Source organism: Choristoneura fumiferana, chromosome 12 (assembly GCF_025370935.1).
Source record: "Choristoneura fumiferana chromosome 12, NRCan_CFum_1, whole genome shotgun sequence".
Taxonomy (NCBI): domain Eukaryota; kingdom Metazoa; phylum Arthropoda; class Insecta; order Lepidoptera; family Tortricidae; genus Choristoneura; species Choristoneura fumiferana.
The window spans coordinates 13,259,667-13,267,306 of record NC_133483.1 but is presented as its reverse complement, the minus strand read 5'-3'; the positions used below and the strand labels follow the sequence as shown (position 1 = coordinate 13,267,306).

General features: G+C 36.0%; 1 protein-coding gene across 2 annotated transcripts in view; it reads right to left on the bottom strand.

Annotated features, from left to right (window-relative positions):
• Nucleotides 1-7,241, bottom strand: part of LOC141433398 (uncharacterized) — a 170,811-nt gene extending 163,570 nt beyond the window's left edge. For both annotated transcript variants that reach the window (XM_074095420.1, XM_074095421.1), the window contains exon 1: nt 7,060-7,241. The gene's annotated coding sequence lies outside the window, so the exon portion shown is untranslated. The remainder of the gene's footprint in view (nt 1-7,059) is intronic.
• Between the last annotated feature and the right edge of the window lie 399 nt (nt 7,242-7,640).

Here is a 7,640-nt window from a genome sequence, read left to right as displayed (position 1 = left end):
ATCTTACTGACGATTCGAGTACTCGTATGATATATGTTAAAATAATCCGAAAGTCCGTATCGGAATATTGGTAGGATTTAGGACCTATCCTATAAGGTATGCCGCCTATTGCTTACCTTGTAATTTTTCTCTGTGTATCTGATTTCTATATCGATTACTTTTTCTGGTGTACAATAAAAAGTCTTTATATTGTATTGTATTGTACTTATTTTAAAGTGTGAAAGGAACCATTCTTTATTATCATGCGCTCATCCAGCTGTTCACTGATAATGTTTCTTTCTTATAGACGTGTGAAAATAAAGTGACGAGTTGATAAACACTGAACGTAAACTGAAATAATATTCTCTTTTTAAATAATTCTGTAGTTTGTAATCTTAGTAACTATAGGTAGTGCCACGAGAGTTGAAGTGAATCATTACACACACACAGCTACATACGGGTAAGGCCGCGAATTTTAACCAATGTGACATAGAAATAACATAAAAAAAATACGTGGCGTTACCATAAAACGTAACGCAAATTTTTATAAAGCCTAGATCAAACTGGTAAAATTCCCATTAGATAACGTATGTATGAAAAAAATACATGTCATATAATAAAGTGAAGTTTTAGTTTACTAGAACTTTCTGACGATACTGATCTTAAATCTGTCCTATATGAGATCTATAGAGCTAAACATGAGAATGTGGAAGTAGAAGTACCCTCTAGTTGACGAACATCTTTCCAAAAGTGTATCTTTACATGCCTCTCTAACACTGACAATAAGGTGCACATTTATAAGCATAAACGAATTTGGATGTGGTTTTTTTTTATTCGACTGGATGGCAAACGATCAAATGAGTAAGAGATCACCACCGCCCATAATAATCTGCAACGCCAGGGGTATTGCAGACGCGTTGCCAACCTAGAGGCCTATGATGGGATACTCACGTGCCAGTAATTTCACCGGCTGTCTTACTCACCACGCCGAAACACAACAGTGCAAGCACTGCTGCTTCACGGCAGGATTAGCGAGGAAGATGGTGGTAGCAATCCGGGCGGACCTTGCACAAGGTCCTACCACCTAGTTGTGAGCATGCTTGTGACTTCGACTGTACAAGCTATTAAATACCTCAAAGAAATGGCCAAAACCCTAAATCACAGGTTTTACCAATTTAGGAAGTAGTATCTTAGTTAAGTGGACAATGTAAAAGATGTTTTGGAAATAAATTATTATGATTATTAAGTTTAGGTAACAAATGAACTAAGTAGGTAAGTGAATCTCTCGTTTGTCTCTCACTTTAAATACGCTATGCATGTAGCAGGACGTGAACACAGAACTCGCCACAATTCTCTTGTGCCGATCCTGCACCTACAGATTTAAATTTATTTAACTTCAAAATATCCATGTAACTAACTTACTGTGCGTGCAGTCTGGAACCTAATAATAAACTGGTGTAAGTTAGAATTTTCTGTGTGAACTTCCCTTTACCACATTTTTTCGTTACGTTATGTACAAAATACGTAGCATTTTGTAAAAATGTAACGTAATCGTAACGAAAGTGTAACGTATTTTATACAAAAAATCGTTTATCATGGTGAATAACGACATTTTGAACATAATAACACATGCCACTTACATGAAAAAGATTACCCTATCGTATGAAAAAAAACCAGTTAAAAATAATCACTACTTACCCTTAAAATCGAACAAGCACTTTCGACGTTTTTTCGAAAAAAAACCTCCGCGTCACTTTTGATGGCTGTTTGTCAACAAACTGATGAGATTTATTTATCTCATCGATGTTGCCCTATTAGAGTATTAGTTGCCCAGTGTACAAAAACAAATTTCTACCGAAATTGGCGTTAAAGGTAGCTTAATTAAGCGTCACCTAAGTATTCGTAACGAAAACGTGGTTTTTGGCACGTGAAAAGAAATAAAATATAAACATGAAAATTATTTGATTATCATGATTCCGCAATCGGTAGGACTATCGTTATATCATAAAATTTTGTTTAAACAAAATCATGATCATGAGAAGTTAAATAGCATGAAAAAATAATGAGGTATTAAGTACTCGTGGTCAAAAAAATAGTCAATTTTCGTTACGTTTGGACGGTAATATATTTTTATTATTTTTTAAAAGGTTTAAATCAATTATCTCATTTGCGACCTTGAGAGTTTATATCGTGTCATATAATAAAAAAAATTAAACCTCTAGGTGTTTATCAGTTTTTTTTATCAGCGTTCCAAATTTGAAACGTCCAAATTGGTCAAAATTCGCGGCCTTACCCATACATGAAGAACTGATTGCATAAAAGGGTTTATTGAATCAGGCGTTACTTTGCGGAGGTCCATATCAATGAACTAAAATAATGTCCTTGCTCACCCGCGACCTTAAGATAGCTAAGCTTATGCAAAATATGCGTGTTCGTGCAGTTCCTCCACCTCCACACTGTAAGAACACACACAAATCACACAAACCCATCTATCACCACCACCACACTACACTGACGCGTTTCGAACTCAACCAGAGCTCATCTTCAGAGTGATACAACCGTACACCATATCAGTTGTTAGACTAACGAACCACAACCACCGTTTTAATTTGTCACTGTAAATCCTCAAGTACCCACATATGCTTTATGAAACAAAACTACCCACAAATTTTTATTAAATTTTTAACCGTCCTTCAAAACTACCTTGATTTTTATTTATTCACTGTCAAGGCATGTTTTATTAACTACCATTGCTGAAATTAGATCCAAACCGTAGCAAGGGAGATGAAACTAAATTTACCTGCTCATTAATAATAGACCCCATACTGTTGTATCTAATTATCTCCATGCATTCTAAAACATCGAGACGAAACCCCTTGCCACAATAATGTAACACTTCATACGAATCTGAGTCCGATAAAGAATGACAGGTCGCAGTTTTAATGCTAGATTTAAAGAGCATGTATCGGCATATAGGAATGAGCATCCTAATAAGTCGAATTTCGCCAAACATTTGTTGGAACTAAATCATTCTTTATCGGAACTGCATGAACACGCATATTTTGCATAAGCTTAGCTATCTTAAGGTCGCGGGTGAGCAAGGAAATTATTTTAGTTCATGCATAAAAGGGGTATGAATGAACTAAATGGCTGAATGTCAAAATCCCGCTGTTATTACGTAACATGCTCTTGTGTTCAACTCTGTTGGTACTTTCTATATCCATTTTATTCAAATACTTTACTTCTTCAAAATCAAATCTAGAGCCTTCTTAGATTTTTAAAATTCATACAAAAGAGGTTCCAAGTCATTAACTAAGCTTTCACTGTACAAAATATATTTTTTTCGGCTATTTTGCTCAGTTTTTAGAAATGGAAATGTGTAGATAGTGGTACCTACGGATTCCTTCGTGTGTGAGCCCAACTCGAACTTCACCGGGATTTTCTTTCATGAAAGGTATCAAATACAAATCAACACGCAATTCGTCACTGTCTTCCATTATTTCCAATCAGCTGAGCTTCAAAAGTGAAATCACATCAGACTAGGGATAATTGAGTGAAGCGATTATTCAGGTGGGGGTGGGGGGGGGGCAATTAGCTATGCCCGAGCCGTGTCAGTATCCTTACGGGCTTACATGTTAATCTAGAGCATAGCGCCGTGATTAACCCTGTGATTAAATACTTTATTACTTTTTTTTTCAAGTGTTCTGAGGTTATTTGTAACTAATAATAATATACCTAGACTTTGCCTAAGCCTTGGTTCTTGCTCCAGCCATCCACTTACAATGGAAGAATAAGGCGCAAGGGATAAGTTTTATGTGATTTGAAATGAATAAAATGTATGAGGTCCTTCAATTTTATAAATCAGATTTATCCGTTCTGTTTCCAAAAGATGGAACAAAAACAATAATTTTGCATAGCTAAGACTTCCATAATCAAAAAAATATTAAGTACTTATGTGAGATCTTGGCTTTTAGCTGAAAATATTTTTCCCAAACAATTAATTTCCCAACTGTTCCATAATAAACTGTTTCATATGGGAGAATGATATTTTTCTGGAACTGGGAACTATTTAGGATAATTTATGTTTCAGGACTGTTCTGTAAAACCCTATAGGTTAGATTAGGTTTGTTTTATAACAATCCTGAAGTACCTACTTTCAGTTTTAAAAAAATCGTTAGTTGAAAAAAAATGTTGGGAAATGTATTATTTACGACGAGTATTTCTTTAACCGTTTTACTTAATTACCTGTACGAATATAACCTTGTACATACCTAAAATGAACACACACAAACTCATTTAACCAAACAAGTAAAGCGCTAGTAAAAGATTGCTCTCAATATAATGTACCTAACTGTAAAGTAATTGTTAATAATACTCTCTAATGTTTTTCCAAGCATAAAGAAGTAATCAGCGCAAATTAAAGTAATTTGGACTTGCCGGGAATACCTTATGCGAATTCTGGTGCCGTCTACGAGTAGATACAGTGATTTGCTTAAATTGGGATGAATTTCAACTACGCTATCTTCACCTCTTTAATACCAATCTAAATTCAAAGCAATGGGATTGACTTATTGAGATTGACTACACTTGCCTTTTTGTTTTTGGTAAGATTATTTATTGAGTTACAATATTTTCAAACACTACCTACTACATACAACACCGACATAATAAATACGCACTGAGTTTGCAAAAATAAACGTTAGAATTCAAACGTAGCCCGACTTTCAAAGTCCTGGTTATCTGTAATATCGTAGACATGTTCTGAAAATACGACCTGTCATATTTTATAGTTATTCATAACCAAATTTCAAATTTATTTTATGATCTGGCTTCGAAAACCTTGCTTCTCACAGAAATAATAATATCAGCATAATCGCGATGTCTGCCGCGTATGGAAGGAACGGTAAAAGTGGTACCGTAAATACTCTGTCCGCTGGGGCACGTAAAAATTATGATTATTATTTTATTTTGGGTATGTAAGGCGTTAATTAAATAACTGAAAACCTAAAAGTAGGTTCCTAGCTTGCTCAGAATTGAGAGTGGAATCGATTACACTATAATTTTGAAGCAAGTTGTATGTTTTTTAATCCCTTTTTCACTGTGCACAATCTATTAGTTACGAACGTAAATATTTTAGCAAGGTTGCATAGGTACTATTTAGAAAATTTAATGCTGGCCGTTTTTTGTCAGTTTGATTTTCTTTTTTAAGCGAAGCGCTAACTGACAAGCACAAATTACGAGTGAATAGTCAGAAATTACGTAGATTAATTACTGACTTAGCAAAATATCCGAATACTTTTGAAATAATTAAGGTACCTATTTGAAAATAAATGCAAACTAACTTAAAAAAAAAATGTTAGGGTGTCTGAGGTTTCCAGTTATTTAATTAACATGTTGTATATACTGTATCCACGTTTGAAAATAGATAAACATTATAATAAAGATTGCGTCGTCCATCAAACAATTGATTCAGTTAATTCCGAAAGGCATCCTATGAGTACAATTCCAATACGTCCGATGAATTCTCAAAAGCAAAACTGACTCGCAACTCCGTTCCCAATAGATACCACTAGATTTATTGCCGACAAGGCCACACATGCGCATAAAAAAATGGCAATTTGCCCTGCCTAGGGAAGATGTCGATCAGCACAAACTGATCTCGAATAGCGCGGGTTCGCTATTCGACGGTAGGGGGTTCGCGACAAGGTTTACGTGACTCCAAAAACCACCAGGCTGCAAGACTAGGAAGATGATTAACATTTTTTTATTTTTAGTCTCTCCAACAGCCATTTTATTACTTTCTTGGGGGAGGGGGGGGGGGTTCGCTATCATGTAGAAACTTTAACAGGGGTACGCGGAGCCATAAATTTGAGGAACCCTGGGTTAGAGGAATAGATAAAGTAGTTTGTCATAATTAAGAGGTACCATACTAAATTAAAAGGGGTCCTATTTTTACTTATGATTTATGATGTAGCTGGATAAATACTCAGTTAGATGTTGTCCACGTTTTTGATTGCATTTTCTTTCGTTATTACACATACATACATATGTATAGTACATACGAATGAAAAAGTGCTAAATGTGAAGTTAATCGGCAAATTATCGAATGAATTATATAAATCCGGTCGAAAATTAAATCGATATTTTCACGGTTTCTTATTTAAACAGGGGTGTGGCGACAAGAATGTTATTGGTATGTAAATACCTAGATAGTAAGTGTTGGTATTTTCTTTGCGGTTTTTAGATTTCAGTAGTGATTTCAGACAATTATGATATAATTCACAATCGATTGAAACAACGTTGAAAAATTAGTGTTCTTAAAGTTTGGCAGATAATTTAGCACCATTTATTTGTCACATTAATCACGGCTTTTAAATTAATTTATGGAAAAAAAAGCTCCCAAAAATATATCTTACATTATTTTTATTATAATCCGTGGTTGGGTTAAATGTTTCATGTAGTGTTAGTTAAAAAAACAGAGATGGCCCCGGCCCCCCTTCAACATGCGTGTCACGTGCTCCTTCAACATTCATATCAGCTTTCGGGATGTTCTGTAATATTAGCTAAACTCAAAGTAATGTTATTAAAAACGTTTGCTTGGACAGACAGTACGTTTAATAACGGAGCTTAAGAGTAATAGTTTTTGAATGATACCAAACTTTTGTTTCGGTTATTTCTTTGTAGTTGTCGCCAGAGATGTTTTTTATGATAAGAAAAAACTAGTTATTTTTCAGTTTAATTTTTACCTTATTTTAAGTTTATCGTTTAAGTACGGAGTTGACAATTTTCAAAACTTATTTATTATCAGGCTAAATTCCGATTTTTTTTGTGATTCTTTTTTAATAGTACTTACTTAATTATATCCATTGACGTGTTTGTGATACAGATAAGTGCTTATATCAGTTAATTAAGACTCAGAAGGTCTAAAGTCAGATCGCGGCGCATCCAGTTACGCAACCATCAAACTCGCTGCAATTGCCCCGCGCTTCGATGTACGAAACTTCCCGCGAATTTCCTAATTCGCAAGTCGTCAATTAAAAAGAAACAGCTTCTGCAAACAAAAAGTATGAAAAAACTTACCAGAACTTTTACATCCGAACCAACCAACCAACGCAATAATGTCACTCAAATCAAATGTTCTTTTCACACCGAGTCCGTCGTTAACACGCACTTGAAACTGTGAAAGTTTATGGCACGGCCTCGACGCGGCATGGGAAAGTTACGGCGGGCGGCCGAGCGAGTGGAGGAGTCGCGCACCGCCCGAGAAATGGCGGGCGAGGGTGTCGCCGGGGCGGGGGGAGGGCGCGATACGTCGTACTTGTATTTTGTAATCTTGGTCTAACGCATGCGTTGTCCGCTATCCGCGCCCGGAGAGGGATGACGTCACGCGCGTACCGCCACTCTGCCGCCCGATCTCGGCTCCAGCCCAGACACTCGTTCCACACGGTCCATGGAGCGTCCTAGCCGAATCGTTACGCTTGGTGCCATAGGACAGACGCGTTTATCCAGCGGCCGTATTCTAATTCTCATATCGATTTCGTATCAAATCGGACAGTAAAAGTCATAGCGTTGCGGCGACAGGCTGTGTTTTTTTAGGTTTATGAACGACTGATAGTTTGATATTTTTTGTAAATTATTTAACGTACTTACATTTGTAACTG